This window comes from Mus musculus, chromosome 19 (assembly GCF_000001635.26).
Source record: "Mus musculus strain C57BL/6J chromosome 19, GRCm38.p6 C57BL/6J".
NCBI classification, from domain to species: Eukaryota; Metazoa; Chordata; class Mammalia; order Rodentia; family Muridae; genus Mus; species Mus musculus.
Window position 1 is genome coordinate 13,481,084 of NC_000085.6, and position 19,462 is coordinate 13,500,545.

Consider the following 19,462-nt stretch of genomic DNA (forward strand, 5'->3'; position numbering starts at 1 on the left):
GTATGCAATGGTGTCAGCGTTTGGATGCTGATTATGGGGTGGATCCCTGGCTATGGCAGTCTCTACATGGTCCATCCTTTCATCTCAGCTCCAAACTCCGTCTCTGTAACTCCTTCCATGGGTGTTTTGTTCCCAAATCTAAGGAGGGGCATAGTGTCCACACTTCAGTCTTCATTCTCCTTGAGTTTCATGTGTTTAGCAAATTATATCTTATATCTTGGGTATCCTAGGTTTGGGGCTAATATCCACTTATCAGTGAATACATATTGTGTGAGTTTCTTTGTGAATGTGTTACCTCACTCAGGATGATGCCCTCCAGGTCCATCCATTTGGCTAGGAATTTCATAAATTCATTCTTTTTAATAGCTGAGTAGTACTCCATTGTGTAGATGTACCACATTTTCTGTATCCATTCCTCTGTTGAGGGGCATCTAGGTTCTTTCCAGCTTCTGGCTATTATAAATAAGGCTGCTATGAACATAGTGGAGCATGTGTCCTTCTTACCTGTTGGGGCATCTTCTGGATATATGCCCAGGAGAGGTATTGCTGGATCCTCCGGTAGTACTATGTCCAGTTTTCTGAGGAACCGCCAGACTGATTTCCAGAGTGGTTGTACAAGCCTGCACTCCCACCAACAATGGAGGAGTGTTCCTCTTTCTCCACATCCTCGCCAGCATCTGCTGTCACCTGAATTTTTGATCTTAGCCATTCTGACTGGTGTGAGGTGGAATCTCAGGGTTGTTTTGATTTGCATTTCCCTGATGATTAAGGATGTTGAACATTTTTTCAAGTGCTTCTCTGCCATTCGGTATTCCTCAGGTGAGAATTCTTTGTTCAGTTCTGAGCCCCATTTTTTAATGGGGTTATTTGATTTTCTGAAGTCCACCTTCTTGAGTTCTTTATATATGTTGGATATTAGTCCCCTATCTGATTTAGGATAGGTAAAGATCCTTTCCCAATCTGTTGGTGGTCTTTTTGTCTTATTGATGGTGTCTTTTGCCTTGCAGAAACTTTGGAGTTTCATTAGGTCCCATTTGTCGATTCTCGATCTTACAGCACAAGCCATTGCTGTTCTGTTCAGGAATTTTTCCCCTGTGCCCATATCTTCAAGGCTTTTCCCCACTTTCTCCTCTATAAGTTTCAGTGTCTCTGGTTTTATGTGAAGTTCCTTGATCCACTTAGATTTGACCTTAGTACCAGGAGATAAGTATGGATCGATTCGCATTCTTCTACACGATAACAACCAGTTGTGCCAGCACCAATTGTTGAAAATGCTGTCTTTCTTCCACTGGATGGTTTTAGCTCCCTTGTCGAAGATCAAGTGACCATAGGTGTGTGGGTTCATTTCTGGATCTTCAATTCTATTCCATTGGTCTACTTGTCTGTCTCTATACCAGTACCATGCAGTTTTTATCACAATTGCTCTGTAGTAAAGCATTCTACCTTCTTAAATATATGGAATTACCTGTGAATCTAATCTCAACACATCTAGGCTATAATTCCAATTCATGAGATTTCTTACTTATTTCTTCTTTACATGTTAGTACTTTATGTGGAAATACATGATACATTCACTTTTTCAGAAGTATAAAATGTAAGGAAACAGTTTTTCAAAATTGATGAGCAAAACCGTATCTGAGTAGTATTCATGCCACAGTCTTTTTCACATAGAATGATGTTGTCCCTTATACACCAACAACCATGTCTTCTTGATTTGTGTTTTGGAAAAATAGACCAAACACAGAAAAACATTTTTCATTCTTCCATAGAGACTAACTAAGTTTTAGCAAGCACTATTATATAGCATATTTGATTTACTTACCTCCACAGTGGCTCATATATCAGATGACTGCCACTGGTTACAGAATGAAAATCAATGCACCTAAGAACAAATTTGTTTCTGGAATTATGAGACATATTAATTGCTAGCAGTAAACCTCATTCTTATTCAAATTAGGAGAAGTACAAGGTTAGCCAAGCTGATTTTTTTCCCCATAAGATTCAGTTATCTCCTTTATCTTTGACTACAATTTCACCTTACCAGCTTCTAAATGGTATCTTCTGATACTGATCATCAAAATATGAATTATACATATATACAGTATATACATAACTCTACAGTGAAGTGTAGTGGAAAGAAGTATGGAAACGATAACTCAGTGTTTTTGTAGAATAACTATTCAACATTTATTGCCATTATTTTCTAATTTTTCACAAGGAAAAAAAAGTGGCTTGATTTTGTTCCCCTTATAATTATAACTTTATATAACTATATATTTTATTGCTTACCATTGTTCTAGAAACAGAGAAGTGTACAAAATACTGAGTATTGGTCTGCCATGCATACCCAGGAAAGCTCTGTAAGCAGTGATCTTTTTTCCCTACATCATAAGCTCTGGTGTACCTAAAGAACCCTGGCCTGTGCATTATCTTGCCAGTATCAAGGAAGATGATGCAAGCTCCTCATATGCATCGTGGGAATTGGCATAAGATGCAATAGATATCTCTGGAGGCTTATGTTCCCATGTCGGCCATTCATTTTCACCTTAATGGAGTTATCAAGAGTTTTAGAATTTGGTGGAGAGTCCTTGTGATGACATGAAGGAAAAGATTTTTAGAGGGAAGTTAGTAAAATTATTACTGTGACTTCTGGGTCACAGTAAGTGAATATAGAAAAAAGTCCTCTACAATTTCAGTCAAGTAGCTACCCTGAGCTTCTGGCATTTAGCTTTGTCACATGGTTCCAGCATATTATTTTTCCTTACTTCTAGTTGGTTTTCAATAGAACATCAAACAACTATCTTAGCACCATGTATGTACACTAAGATTTTACTTTGTTATTTTTCTGTAATATATTTATTAATATGTAACAATTGTATATTCACCAACTTATGAGGAAAACTGTCCCATATTGTCCCATTATATAATATGTAGTGATTTTGAGTAAAGGATATTAGCATTTTCCATATGTTTAGTATTTACCAATTGTGAAAACTTCTCAAGTTTTCTTTTGTAGTTATTGAAAACATACAAAAATGTTTCTCTCAGCTAAAATTATCTTCTTTTGTACTGTGAATATAGCTAGTTAGTAGGAGTAAGTCACTTCTTCTCTTTAAAATCAGGAGCTAAACTGATAAAGTCCCACCACAACTCCCTAAATATTAGCTGAACAAGGACAAAGCCAATAGACATACCAAAGTGAGTAAGGCAAACTTCATGTGGCCTCAATGTCACATAAACTTCAGGTAACTAAGAAATGCTGAGAGTAGGAAAAATAGTCCTGTACATAAAAAATTCATACAAATTAGTAATCCAATATCAAATCAGCATCCCTGAAAACATATAAAATTAAAATTAAATAGATGAGGCTCCCCGATCTATCTATCTATCTATCTATCTATCTATCTATCTATCTATCTATCTATCTGTCAGTCTATCTATCATCTATCTATCTATCAATCAATCAATATATCTATCACAACAATAAGTTTGGAAGAAAGTAAGTAAATATACATGGGAGAGTTTAAAAGATGCTCTATATGGGTTTGGAAGTAAAAAGACAATCATATCAACCTCAAAATCTCTATCTACTTCCTTTAATAAAATGTCTCTTATTGACCTGGAAGAATCTTTCTATCCATGGTATATTTAAAAAGATGGTCAATGTACCTGACTATTAAAGAGACTAAGATATTGGCATATGAATTAAGTATTGCCCATAGATGCTAACTCTAAGCCAATGATTTGAATTCATACACTTATTTGGAATTGGTAACAGAACTGTTAAATAAGTGAGAAAGGAATTAAGGAAAAAGAAGAATGAAAATTCAGACTATCACTAAAGAGTGGATTGTTTATGGGAACATCTAGGACTTAGATTTTTAGGAATCCCATAGCTACTATAAGGTCATAAAAGGTATGACTCTATGTCGTGAAATAGTAGTGACTAATATGATGTGTCTTCTGATTGCTCTACTTCCTGTATTGTATTTGAAAAAAAGAACAAATAAATTGTAATTATTTATTATCCAAAACATTTAGTAGCTCATATTTAATTACTGGAATTCAAAAATTGAAATCGGGAAAAGATAGACAAAAGTAAGATAGAAAAACTTCTGTCTGAGATTTCTATTTTCAATGGACAGGTGAATTCAGTACAGATATACATACCTGGTTCAGTTGCTGAATATAAGAGACCAATTGTTCATGTCTAAATGGAACATCTATATTAATCCTACCACCACTACTTTGGCTTAGGAAGCATTGGTGAAGAGGAGATCTAAAAATATAAGAGCTAGAGGATGGAAATTAAAGCTGTTAAATAATAGCTTCTAGACGTTACATGATTAATGCAATCATTAACTCAGCAGCTATACCTGTCTGTACAATAACTATACATGACTAAGTGAGAAAAGCACCTCACAAAAGTCTGTTACATCATTATAGATGTAACCTCTTAATCAGTAGCTATTGGAAATTGGTATTTGCTGAAGAAGAGAGAAACAACTTTTTGATGATGTGACAACTATATATTTCTCATTTTCCAGCAGACAGGTCCACATTCATGCTGGTCCGAGGCTGCTAGCACATATATAGCAGAGGTCTGCTAGTCTGGTCTCAGTGTAAGAAAACATACTTAATCCTTAAGAGGCCCCAGGGAAGGGGGAGCCCTGGGGAGAGCAACCACCCTAAGTTGAGTGGGGAGAAGAATGGGATGAGTAACTGTAGGAGGGAGGACCAAGGTGGGGCAGTGATTAGAAGGTAAATTAAAAGAATAATTTGAAGAATTCTCAAAGGAAATAAGAAAAATATTAGACAGATAGGTATCATATGAACTCCAAAAAATACTTTTAGATGGCAAAGCATGACATATCTTTTAATCCCTGCCGAAAAGATGAACAACATGAGGACACAGATAAAAATTCACTGTGGTTCCCTTGCTATTGACTGGCAAATATAAAGCACGAATTAATTCCCTATTATTTTTACAAAGGTAAAACACATTTTTTTACATTTATTTCCATAAGGTATTGCAAATTTTGTGGTTAACATTTTAGACAATCCATCCTATTAAATGCCAGGAAAACTCCAAAAAGTAAACACTTCTATTGTTCCATCTTTTTATACCAGGTCTTTCTATTTAACTATTGTGCTAGTAAAGTTGGAAATGATTTTGTAGTAATGATATAGTGGAAAAAAATTTTGTTGTGTTATGACTATAAGGAAAAAGATCAAATAAATATTACTTATTCATTACCTAAAATTTTTGTTACATATATAGTTACTGGGATTCAAAATTGGAAATACAGAAAATAAATGAAAGATGGTATATAGAGATAAACTTCTGTCAGAAAAACTTCTTTTAATGGGCAGGAACATTCAACACAGATATGCATGCCTGGTCAAATTGCTGAGAATAAGAGACTGAGTGTTCACATAAAAGTAGACCATGCATATTAACCCTATTACCACTACCTAGGCTCTGGGAACACACAGGAAGTGGAAATAAAATTATATAAAAGCCAGAGGAAGAGAAGAAAATATATTAAATGATAATTTCTGGACATGACATGGGTAATATAATCCTGAATTCAGCAGCTATAGTTATATGCACAAGAACTATATATAACTAAGTGAGTACAACAACCCCAATATATTTGTTAGATATTCTCCAGGCCTCAGCGCTTAGTTGGGAGCTATTGGAAATTAATATTTTCTGCAGAAGAAACATTTTTTGTGGATGTGACGACTCTACATTTCCCATTCTCCAGCACATAGCTCCATGTCCATAAATAAAACTCACTGCATTAATGAGTTATTGAAAAAAAAAAAAAACAACACCAAGAAGGCTAACAACAACAGCAAAAACAAAAGCATGTAGTTTTTTGGGAGTGTGTTACAGTAGTCATGGGAAGAGGTGGAGGGGGAACATGGATGATAGATCATTATATATTATGTCTCAACTTTACATTATGAAAATTTTCAAATTAAAAATTAAAAATATATAGTTCCAGCAAGTATAGATATATTAAACTTATTTCACAAGTATGTAAGTCATAGAATTTTAATTGCTTTTCTTCTGAGTAATTGGAGTGAGAATTAATCACTACCTTCAGAGGGCATCTGTTCCCTGAGAGAATTCTATATTTGTACAATTTTCACCTAGCTCCCAAACTGGCCACTGACATATTTTCATAGTCTTGTGTGGAATTTTTTTAAAGAATAAGACTCTGAGCAGACTGCAATTGCTTTCCATTTTTTTCAGGTGAATTCTAATACATTTAGAGCACACAATGACCATTCCCAGAGTTTTGTGTGTATGTGTGATGATGAGTATGAAACAAGCAGGCAAAACATATCCAGTTCTCAGAAATATTATTTTTAAATGTTAATTTTATTAGATATTTTCTTGATTTACATTTCAAATGCTATTCCCTTTCCTAGTTTCAGAAATATTAGTACAGATGGTTTTACCATTTTTCCCACAGATGAAGAAACTGAGCTCAGAAGTAAATAATTTCAAAATGCACAAAAATAATTATGATATGTATAAAACCTGAACCCAGGATTCCTAGTTCTCTGTAATGATCCTGCCTCCATGTCATGATAATTCAACCAACTTAGAACATTCACAGTAAGCACAGAAGAATTAATTTCTCTACTTTTTGAAAAATGTATGTTTTTATTAATTTATTCTCATATATTACCCACGTAACACTGTTTTCTCTCCCTTCTCTCCTTTAAGTCCCACCCCCTCAGCTCTACTATCCCTATCAAGTTGCAATAAGTATAGGTGACTCCCCTTCTAGTAAGGCTGTATATGTCAAACCCAGTAGAAGGTCAATTGTCTAAAATCCTAGGTAAAAGCATTAGAAACATCACATGTTTACTCTTTAATGAGTCCTACAAAGACTTCAAGCTACACAAATATAACATTTATGTAGAGGACCTAGATTAGACCCATGCAGACTTCCTGAATGTGGTTTCTGTCACAGTGACTTGCTATGACTCCAGGTTTCTTGGTTCTTTGAGACTTCTTGTTGTGCCCTTGACAATTCTGGCTCTGGGAGTCCCTCCTTATTCTTTTCCAAGATTCACTGATTTCCACCTAATTTGTGGCTGTGTGTCTCTGCATCTATTTGCATCAATTGCTGAGTACATCCTCTCTGTGATTATGCCAGGCTCCTGTCTATGAGTATCCTAGAATATTATCAGGAATTATTTCTTTTCTTATTTCTGTAGGGGAAGGGGGAGGGGTATTGTTTGTCTCAATCCTAGTTCCAGTGAGATTTTTCTTAGTCTTATTTCAAGCTTTACTGTTATATTTGCATTTTTCCTCATTTTGATCTCTTACCTATTTATAATTCATCAGCATTTTGAAAATCTGTTCTGGGGAGGTGTACCAGAGGACAATATCCTCCTCTACTTCTCATCTAACTGCAGTCTTCTTCTTTGATGGGACTGTCATTATCATGTACTTGTAACCTCTCTCTAGTCACTCAATGGATGCAGATAATATTGCATCTTTAGTCTACAATGTAATTATCTTTATAATGAAATCTTTGGTCTCTAGTCTGAGGATCACATTCATAAAGTTTGTTGATGAGGCAAACTTTTTTCAGGATTATTCATCAGATGACATAAAATCCACCAAAAGACATATAATTATTCTATGCTATAATACAATGTTAAATATTGTTTGTTGGACATAAAATAAATTCAGTCTTCATATCATCAAATTCTTTAGTTGAAAAGTTATTCTACATATCCACAGTTTAGAAAATATTACAATGTTTAAAAAATATCTACTTAGTGAAATTTTATCCAGGTATAAATAGCACTTCCACTTCATAAAAAAAATAGTTCAGTGTTTGGTATTTGTCCCAGAAGGGCTTACATATGTGTCAGTTTCCAAAAAGTAAATATTTAGGTTAAAATGAAAACATAGAGGTTTATTAGTCACATTTTATGAATCATTACAATGAACAAGGATCTCCCAATTTTTATTTTTCAATGTATTTAGCACATAAGCAGTTTCTTCAAAATAATAATAGCATTAACATATTCAATGGAACAAATTATTTAATTAAATAATGTTTAAAATATGTTATGAAGAAGTATGTTTATTTATACACCATATGACCCCAAGTAATTTCTTTATTTTATTTTAATTGTAACACTGATTTAATATTGCATGGTAATTTGCCATTTACATATTAAACATGTATAAAACAAATTAGAATACTGTAGTCATTTGACTAGAAATGGCCCCACAGTTCCAAATAATTGAATCCTTGGTCATTAAGGAGTGGTATTGATTGACAGAGATTAGGAGGGGTGGTCACCTTGGATGAAATATGCCACTCCTGGTGGACTATTGAGTTTTCTAAAGTTCAATGCAGGTCCAGTGGGTGTTTCTTCCTGCTGCTTTTGGATCCAGACTTGGAACACTAAGTTACCATTTCTATTTGAGTGCCATCATGCTCCCTTAAATGAGGATAATAGCCTGACTTTGAAAACTGTACAGTTAAGCCTCAATTAAACATCTTCATTTATAAGACTTGTTGTAGTCATGATTTTATTTCATCACAACAGAACACTGACTAAAGCTTGTAGCTATCATTTCTTTAACTTTAAAAACGTCTTGTTTTCAAATGTATTATATTTAATTTTCATTATATTATTTTTCATACAATATATTTTAGTCATATTTTTCCTTTCCTAAATAGTCCTAGATACTCCTGACCTCTTTGTGTCCATTCACAAAAAAAAAAAACCACAATCAAGAAAATAAACAAAGGCTAAAGTGAAAAAATCAACAAACCATAAAACGATGCTTGTTAGAAAGAATCATCTTGTTAAAGACATGTATTTTTGTCTCAAAAGAGACTCAGAAGAAAAATTTTGGGTTTCCGTGTTGGTTGTCAAACTTTTCCAACATGACTAACCACATTTCCTACATGAATAGGCAATAGGTATTGAATTATGAAGTACGTATATGCCCAGTCTGCACCTTCTATCAGAGGAGATTATCAGCTTGTCTGCTCCTCTGAAGACCCCACAATCTGAAGGCCTCCGAGGAGATCTTCTTCAAGCAGGGCAACAGGTAAGGGGCCCTGCAAAATAACTGCTGCAGCTGGGAAGCCCAAGGAGTCAAGTGGACTTTAGACCCATCCCTATACCCTACCCCTTGTACAACTCCACCCTATTTTAGCCTGGGCCTTCCTCCAGGGCAGATCCTCACCTTCTATAATACTCTGAAGACCCCACAGACTGAAGACAAACTAAGAGGTCTGCTGTAGCTGGGGCAACAGATCACCATCATGCATGCCCCTCTGAAGACATCACAGTCTGAAGACCTACCACAAGGTCTGCTACAGCCAGGGACACAGGTCTCATAGGAGACCTGCAGAAAATCAGGGACACAGGAGGTGGGACTCAGTCAGAGACACCCAATCCAGTTAACCAAGAGATAACCAGATGGTGAGATGGAAGCACAAAGACCGTAAGAAGCAACAGAAGCCAATATACTTTAGCATCATTAGAAACTAGTTCTCAAACCAAAGCAAGCTATGTATACACCAACACAACTGAAAACCAGGATACTTACCTAAAATTCTATCTCATGAAGATAATAGATTTCTGGTTTTTTTTTTCAATTTTTTTATTAGATATTTTCTTCCTTTACATTTGAAATGCTATCTCAAAAATCCCCTATACTCTACCCCCACCCTGCTCCCCTACCCACCCACTCAGACTTCTTATATCTGTCATCGCCCTGTACTGGGGCATATGAAGTTTGCAAGACCAATGGGCCTCTCTTCCCAATGATGGCCGATGAGGCCATCTTCTGTTACATATGCAGCTAGAGTCAAGAGCTCCGGGGTACTGGTTAGTTCATATAGTTGTTCCACCTATAGGGCTGCAGACCCCTTCGGCTCCTTGGGTACTTTCTCTAGCAGCTCCATTGGGGGCCCTAGGTTCCATCAAATAGATGATTGCGAGCATCCACTACTGTATTTGCCAGGCACTGGCATAGACTCACATAAGACAGTTATACCAGGGTCTTTTCAGCAAAATCTTGCTGGCATATGCAATAGTGTCTGCGTTTGGTGTCTGATTATGGGATGGATCCCCAGGTGGGGCAGTCTCTGGATGGTTCATCCTTCGTCTCAGCTCCAAACATTTTAACTGTAACTCATCCCATGGGTATTTTGTTCCCAATTCTAGGAGGGATGAAGTATCTACACTTTGGCCTTCCTTCTAATTGAGTTTCATGTGTTTTGCAAATTGTTGCTTGGGTATTTTAAGTCTATGGGATAATATCCACTTATCAGTGAGTGCATATCATGTAAATTATTTTGTGATTGGGTTACCTCACTCAGGGTGATGCCCTTCAGATCCACCCATTTGCCTAAGAAATTCATAAATTCGTTGTTTTTAATAGCTGAGTAGTACTCCATTGGGTAAATGTACCACATTTTCTGTATCCATCTTTCAGTTGAGGGAAATCTGGGTTCTTTCCAGCTTCTGGCTATTATAAATAAGGCTGCTATGAACATAGAAGAGCATGTGTTCTTATTACCAGTTGGAACATCTTCTAGATATATGTCCATGAGAAGTATGGCTGGATTCTCTGGTGATACTGTGTCCAAATTTCTGAGGAACCGCTAGACTGATTTCCAGAGTGGTTGTACAAGCTTGCAATCCCACAAACAATGAAGACATTTTCCTCTTTCTCCACTTCCTCGCCAGCATCTTCTGTCACCTGAATTTTTGATCTTAGCCATTCTGACTGGTGTGAGGTTGAATCTCTGAGTTGTCTTGATTTGCATCTCCCTGATGATTAAGGATGTTGAACACTTTTCTCAGGTGCTTCTCAGCCACTCAGTTTTTCTCAGTTGAAAATTCTGTTTAGCTCTGTGACCCATTTTGTCATGGGGTTATTTGATGTTCTGGAGTCCATCTTTTTGAGTTCTTTGTATATATTGGAAATTAGTCCCCTATCTGATATAGGATTGGTAAAAATCCTTTTGCAATCTGTTGGTGCCCTTTTTGTCTTATTGACAGTGTGTTTGGCCTTACAGAAGCTTTGCAATTTTATGAGGTCACTTTTGTTGAATCTATATCTTAGAGCACAAGCCATTGCTGTTCTGTTAGAAATTTTTCTCCTGTGCCCATATCTTTGATGCTCTTACCCACTTTCTTTTCTATAAGTATCAGAGTTTCTGGGTTTATGTGGAGCTCCTTGATCCACTTACACTTGAGCTTCATACAGGGAGATCAGAATGGATCAATTCTCATTCTTCTACATGATAGCTACCAGTTAAGCCAGCACCATTTGTTGAAAATGCTGTCTTTTTTCCACTGGATGGTTTTAGCTCCTTTGTCAAAGATCAAGTGACCATAGGTGTGTGGGTTCATTTCTGGGTCTTCAATTCTATTCCATAGATCTGCCTGTCTGTCGCTGTACCAGTACCATGCAACTTTTATCACAATTGCTCTATAGTACAGCTTGAGGTCAGACATGTGATTCCATCAGAGATTCCTTTATTGTTGAGAATAGTTTTTGCTATCCTAGGTTTTTTGTTAATCTAACATTAATTTGCAAATTGCCCTTTCTAACTCTGCGAAGAATTGATTTACAATTTTGATGGAGATTGCATTGAATATGTAGACTGCTTTTCATAGGATAGCCATTTTTACTATATAATTCTTGCCAATCCATGAACATGGGAGATCATTCCATCTTCTAAGGTCTTCTTCAATTTCTTTCTTCAGAAGACTTGAAGTTCTTATCATACAGATCTTTCACTTCCTTAGACTCATACCAAGGTATTTTATATTATTTATGACTATTGTGAAGGGTGTTGTTTCCCTAATTTCTTTGTCAGCCTGTTTATCCTTTGTGTAGAGAAAGGCCACTGATTTTTTTTTGAGTTAATTTTATATCCAGCTATTGTTCTGAAGTTGTTTATCAGGTTTAGGATTTCTCTGGTGGAGTTTTAAGAGTCACTTATATATACTATCATATCATGTGCAAATAGTGATATTTTGACTTCTTCTTTTAGATGTTGTATCCCCTTGATCACCTTTTGTTGTCTAATTGCTCTGGCTAGGACTTCAAGTACTATATTGTATAGGTTGGGAGAAAGTGTGCAGCCTTGTCCAGACCCTGGTTTTACTGGGATTGCTTCGAGTTTCTCTCCATTTACTTTGACGTTGGCTACTGGTTTGCTTTATATTGCATTTATTATGTTTAGGTATGGGCCTTGACTTCCTGAAATTTACAAGACTTTTATCATGAAGTGGTGTTGGATTTTGTCAATTGCTTTCTCAGTATATAAGGGGATGATCATGTGGTTTTTGTCTTTCAGTTTGTTTATGTAGTGGGTTACATTGATCGATTTCTGTATATTACACCATCCCTGCATCCCTGGGATGAAGCCTACTTGGTAATGATGGATGATCATTTTGATGTGTTCTTGGGTTCGGTTTGTGAGGATTTTATTGAGTATTTTTGCATCGATGTTCATAAGGGAAATTGGTCTGAAGTTCTCTTTCTTTGTTGGATCTTTGTGTGGTTTATATATGAGTAATTGTGTCTTCATAGAGTGGATTGGGTAGAGTCCTTTTCTATTTTGTTGAATAGTTTGACGAGAATTGGGATTAGGTCTTCTTTAAAGGTCTATTAGAAATGTGCACTAAACCCATCTATACCTGGGCTTTTTTTGTTTGTTTGTTTGGGAGACTATTAAAAACTGCTTCTATTTCTTTAGGGGATATGGGACTGTTTAGATCATTATTCTGATCCTGATTTAACTTTGGTACCTGGCATCTGTTTAGAAAATTGTCCATTTCATCCAGGTTTTCCAGATTTGTTGAGTATATCCTTTTTTTGCAGGCTCTGATGATATTTTGAATTTCCTCACGTTCTGTTGTTATGACTCCCTTTTTATTTCTGATTTTGTTAATTAGGAGACTGTCCCTGTGCTCTCTAGTTTGTCTGGCTAAATATTTGTTTATCTTGTTGATTTTCTCAAAGAACCAGCTCCTGCTTTGGTTGGTCCTTTGAATGATTCTTTTTGTTTCTACTAGGTTGATTTCAGCCCTGAGTTTGAATATTTTCTGAAGTCTACTCCTCTTGGGTGAATTTGCTTCATTTTGTTCTAGTGCTTTTAGGTGTGCTGTCAAGCTGCTAGTGTATGTTCTGTCTCGTTTCTTTTTGTTGGTACTCAGAGCTATGTGTTTTCCTCTTAGGACTGTTTTCATTGTGTCCCATAGGTTTGGGTATGTTTTTGCTTCATTTTCATTAAACTCTAAAAAGTCTTTAATCTCTTTCTTTATTTCTTCCTCAACCAAGGTATCATTGAGTAGAGTCTTATTCAGCTTCCACGTGAATACTGTCTTTCTATTATTTATGTTATCGAAGATCAGCCTTAGTCCATGGTGATCTGATAGAATGCATGGGACAATTTCAATACTTTTGTATCTGTTGAGGCCTGTTTTTGCCCAATTATATGGTCAATTTTGGAGGAGTTACCATGAGGTGCTGAGAAGAAGGTATAGCCTTTTGTTTTAGGATAAAATGTTCTGTAGATATCTGTTAAATCCATTTGGTTCATACCTTCTGTTAGTTTCAATGTGTTTCTGTTTCCATGATGTGTCCAATGACTAGTGTGGGGTGTTGAAATCTCCCACTATTATTGTGTGTGGTGAAATGTGTGCTTTGAGCTTTACTAAAGTTTCCTTAACGAATGTGGTTGCTCTTGCATATGGAGCATAGATATTCAGAATTGAGAGTTCATCTTGGCAGATTGTACCTTAGATGAGTATGTAGTGCCCCTCCTTGTCTTTTTTGATAACTTTGGGTTGGAAGTCAATTTTATTCGATATTAGAATGGCTACTCCAGCTTGTTTCTTCAGAACATTTGCTTGGAAAATTGTTTTCCAGCCTTTTACTCTAAGGTAGTGTCTGTCTTTATCCCTGAGTTGGGTTTCCTGTATGCAACAATATGTTGGGTCTTGTTTACATAGCCAGTCTGATAGTCTATGTCTTTTTATTGAGGAATTGAATCCATGGATATGAAGAAGTGCAAAGGAAAAGTAATTATTGCATCCTGTTATTTTTGTTGTTAGAGTTCGGGTTTTGTTCTTTCAGCTGTCTTCTTTTAAGTTCGTTGAAGGATAATTTTCTTGCTTTTTCTAGGGTGTAATTTCCATCCTTGTGTTGGAGTTTTCAATTTATCCTTTGAAGGGCTGGATTCATGGAAAGATATTGTGTGAATTTGGTTTTGTCATGGAATACCTTGATTTCTCCATCTACGGTAATTGAGAGTTTTGCTGGGTATAATAGCCTGGGCTGGCATTTGTGTTCTCTTCGGGTCTGTATAAACTTTGTTCAGGATCATCTGGCTTTCAGAAATTCTGGTGAGAAATCTGGTGTAATTCAAATAGGTTTGCCTTTATATGCTACTTGGCCTTTTTTCCTTTATTGCTTTCAATATTCTGTCTTTATTTTGTGCCTTCTTTGTTCTGATTATAAAGTGTTGGGAGTAATTTCTTCTCTGGTCCAGTCTATATGTAATTCTGTGGATCTCTTGTATTTCATGTGCATTTCTTTCTTTAGGTTAGGGAAGATTTCTTCTATAATATTGTTGAAGGTATTAATGGGCCTTTAAGTTGAAAAATCTTCATTCTGATGTATACCTATTATCCTTAGGTTTGGTCTTCTCATTGTGTCCTGGATTTTCTGGATGTTTTGAATTAGGATCTTTTTGCATTTTGCATTTTCTTTGATTGTTATGTGCATGTTTTCTATAGAATCTTCTGCACCCCAGGTTCTCTCTTCCATCTCTTGCATTCTGTTGCTGATGCTCAAATCAATGGTTCCTGATTTCTTTCCTAGGATTTCTATCTCCAGAGTTGTCTCCCTTTAGGTTTTCTTCATTGTTTCTAATCCATTTTTAGATCTTGGATGGTTTTGTTCAATTCCATTACCTGATTGGTTGTGTCTTCCTGTAATTCTTTAAGGGTGTGTGTGTATGTGTGTGTGTGTGTGTGTGTGTGTGTTTCCTCTTAATGACTTCTACTAGTTTAGCAGTGTTTTCCTGTAATTCTTTAAGGGCTTCCACCTGTTTTGCAGTGTTCTCCTGTATTTCTTTAAGTGAGTTATTAATGCCCTTCTTAAAATCCTCTACCACCAGGGGTATCCAGGTCTCGCTGTGGTGGGCATACTGGGTTCTGATGATAATCTTGGTATCTGTTAGTAATACTTTTACACTTGTCTTTCACCATCTGTTAATCTCTGTTCTTAGTTGATATAGCTGTCTCTGGCTGGAGCGTGTTCCTCCTGTTTTTCTGTTAGCCTCTGTCAGCACTCCTGGGTAGTCCAACTCTCCCCTGAGTAACAGTGGTCAGAGCACTCTCTGCAGGTAAACTCTCCTATAGCAGGGAAAGTGTCCAGAACTCTGGAGCTCTGATCCACTTCCTGAGTCCTGGGGTCAGAGCCCTCCCCAGAGGCCCACTCTCCTCTGGCAGTGAAGGTGCCCTGGGGTCTGAGTCTCACCTCTGCCTCCTGGTTGAGGATAAAGGCCCAAAGGGACCCTGTCCAAGAAGCTTTGTTGCTTCTGCTGCCCATGTGATCACAAGGAATCCCAAGGTCCTGGGTGTGATAGGTGGTCTGTGGCATGGAGAGTCCTCTGGGGACCTTGGCGAGCTCCACTGGGTTCACAGGGAAGATGCCAGGGCTGGCCCTATCCAGGACGAATCCCAGCCTCTGATCAGAAGGGTTCCTTTGTCCTAGTTCCTGCTGGCACAAGACCCTCCAGGATTCTTTGGAACTGATTTTGCTTTCTACTCACCAGTGATCCCGAGGCCCTGGCTCTGCTAGATGCCCTGTGGAGTAGAGTCCTTTGGGGACTTTTGAATCTTCTGCGGGGTTCCTGTGCAAGATGGTGCACAGCTGGCCTCGACCATAATGAATCCTCATGACTTTTTAAAAGCTAATCCCACATGTCAATGATGTTTTCAATTACAAATACTTAATATAATGCATTTTCATTTTTCAAATCATGCTTTATTTATTTGGCATGCATGTGTGAGTCTCTCTCTCTCTGTCTCTCTCTGTCTCTTTGTGCGTGTGTGTGTGTGTGTGTGCGTGTGTGTATGTGTGTGTTTGTATGTTTATGTGCATAAGCAGTGTTTTCTCCAACCACTGTAGAATCTAACACCCTGGAACTATAAACCTAAACAAACTCTTTTCTCTATAATTTTTTTTTAGTCATGATGTTTTATCAAAGCAACAGAAAAGTGACTAATAACACTCATTTAAGGACTTATGGTAATGGGAGGAAAGATATGAATGAGGTAGGAGGCTACAGCTAAGATGTAATCTTCTTTTGCTGTGGAAAAAAGACAGGGAACATTGTTGGTAAGATCAATGAGTCTCAGATACAAAACATGTTTTTCAAAGGTATCTTGTCAAAGAGGTTAAGTAAACTACTTACTTATATCAAAGGGTACATTTACAGAGACACTTCAATTAAACTCTCAAAGACAGTAACTATAATGTGCCTACATAGCATTGATATGATACATCTTAATGTTCTTCATAGGCTACATAGCATTGATATGATACATCTTAATGTTCTGCATACCTTACTCTTCTGAATAATATTACTTTCAAATCCACCCTCTAACTGTGTTTACTGAAACAAAAATCCCTTTTGCCCTTGCAATAAGACATATTTTGGGGTAGGAGAGAGAGGGGGGGGGCTTGGAAGAACACACACACACACACACACACACACACACACACACACACACACACACTGTAATGCTACTGTTCTTTGAGAAGCTTTTACTTCTCATATCAGTCTTCTTAACTCAGTGTTCTTAGAGTACTTTTTTTTCTCTCTTTAAAATCTGACTTTAAATCATTTTCTCTTCTTAAAACTAATTTCTCTATTAATATTACATATCCAAGTTTTACTTAGGTATACATCTCTGAAAATAAACTTCCCAGGCAGATTTCAGTGTGTCAATGAGCTGTGATTCTAAGGCTACTGAAAGTTTCACTGTGGGACTTGAGATCTGATAAACAATCATTTCTCTTCATTTTTCAAGGAAATAAATGATCTGTGTGTTTAGCTACGTAATATATTATTGTATTATTTTAATAATGGAAATTAAACTGTTTAATGTTCTCAAAACCCAAAATGATAGATATATAAGGTAATAAATATACAAACTATACCTAAAAATGATTATTCATCATATGTGTCTACATTATATTGGCAAATTATACACTGTACCTCTATCTATAAAAATTATATTTTAATATTAATATTAATACTAATAATAAAAAACCAAAGCAGATTGTGGTTTTAAAAACAAGAGTGGAGATTTTTTTAACAACAACAAAAAAAAAAGTTGAAAAAAAATTTATGCTTCGGAAGTACAAAGGCCCTGTGTGAAAGATATCTTGAAAGATGGGGAGAATATGATCAAATATATTTACATTTAAAATTTTAAGCAATAACCATATAATAATAATAATAATAATAATAATAATAATAATAATAATAATAATAATGATAGAAAAAAGTGTGCTGCCATATATTATGAGATTTCAATTAAGTTTGATGTTATTTTTCTGCCTAACTTCTCTGTAGCCCAGCTGTCTTGATAATTTCAGGCTCTATTCCCTGAAATTCTCATTCCCAACATACTCACAAACCCTCCCAGACAAAATGTGAAAATCTTCCTTTCTTTCTTTCTTTCTTTCTTTCTTTCTTTCTTTCTTTCTTTCTTTCTTTCTTTCTTTCTTTCTTTCTTTCTTTCTCTCTGAAGTGTTAGTTTGGATGGCTGGTGTAGGATCATGAAACTCTAGAGACAGCCACTCCCATATCATTGTTCCCAATGAGATATTTGCAAATCTTGTCACTTCTAAATTTAAAATGTAAAGCACAAGACTAGATTATGTTCCACAGCAGAGTTCCACAGATGTGAAAGAAGATTCTCTAAATCATAAAATGTTTCCTTGGATATAGGTGTTGTTGATGTGAAAGTTGTATAGGTCCATACCACATATTTGCAGGTTTTCCTCCACTATGTCACTTTCAAGGACAACAGTACTTCAGAAGCATACATTCTAAAAAGTACACTCATATGCTCTCTCTGAGGCCCAGGAAATATAGTGGAGGGAATGGCAGAAAGAATCTAACAGCTTGAGCCTAGAAACTGGAAAATGATTGCATGAAGTAAAGTCACATGGACAGAAGGGATTGACATGGTATTCATGATTTGCTTACTTTTCCATGGCTGGAATATGGGGTTCCATATAACTTGAAGGAATTCAGATATGATGTAGGAGAATCCTGTGGGAGGAGGGATAGCCACACATGGCTAGGACACTGTGTGTGGGACTCAATCTAGGTCTGGAGATTTGTGGAGAATATGTGAATAGGTTGTTAGGGAAAGTCACCCGGCCAGCCCTGGAGAAGACTGTAGGAAGTCTCAAGGTGCTTGAAGACCCTTATGGAAGAATACAAGGAAGGATTGCAGTTCATAAGGGATAGGAATTTTGTAGGAATATTAATAGAATCAACTAACCTGGACACTTGGGGCTCTCAGAGTATGAACCAATAACCAAAGAACATACAGGGCTGGAGCTAGGCTTCTCTGCACATATGTAGCATATGTAGAGCTTGGACTTCATGTGGGTCTTGAAGAGCAGGAACATGAACTATCCCAACAGCTGTTGATTGTATGTAGGATGTGTTCTTCTAGCTGGGCGTTATTGCCTGGCCTCTGTGGGAGAGGAAATGCCTAGCCTCACGGAGACTTGAAATGGCAGGGTGGGGGATACCCAGTGGTCACCACCTGATCAGAAGAGAAGGGTAGGAGGAATGGGGGAAGGACTGTAAGAGGTTGTGACAAAAAGGGGGTCAGTATGCAGGATATAAACTGAATAATTAAAAGTAAAAAAATTAGAATGCATATATCCAAATAATGTTTTATGTGATAAGAATAACATGAGTATCTTCTTTATAATACTTAAAATGAAATAATAAAAGTCCTAACTTTGAACTTTTGAGGAAAATTGATATCAGAATGTTTGTATGAGTTGCTAAGGTTGCTTAAAGAAAAAAATAATGGGCTTTTAAGTTGTTTTTTGTTTGTTGTTTCTCTGTTCAACGTGAATGTGGACACCTGTGTGTGATAACTGGAGGCTTTTTCATATAAGTATATATTATCCAATGTCTTCATAAGTACTTTTAAACAATATGCAAACACTATCTTCTGCAATCTCCATCAAGGTTGATCTAAAAGCCAATATGAGCTCATTATGCTCTAGAGACACCTACTCATGTGTATTTCGCCCCTGTGAGATACAAGTATAGCTCCTGGTTATATTATTATATTGGCAATATTATAAGATAAAATTCCATTTCACAGC

At 36.5% G+C, this 19,462-nt stretch overlaps 1 pseudogene; it reads left to right on the top strand.

Moving 5' to 3' along the window:
- On the top strand, positions 7,226-7,658 carry Olfr1476-ps1 (olfactory receptor 1476, pseudogene 1; annotated as a pseudogene).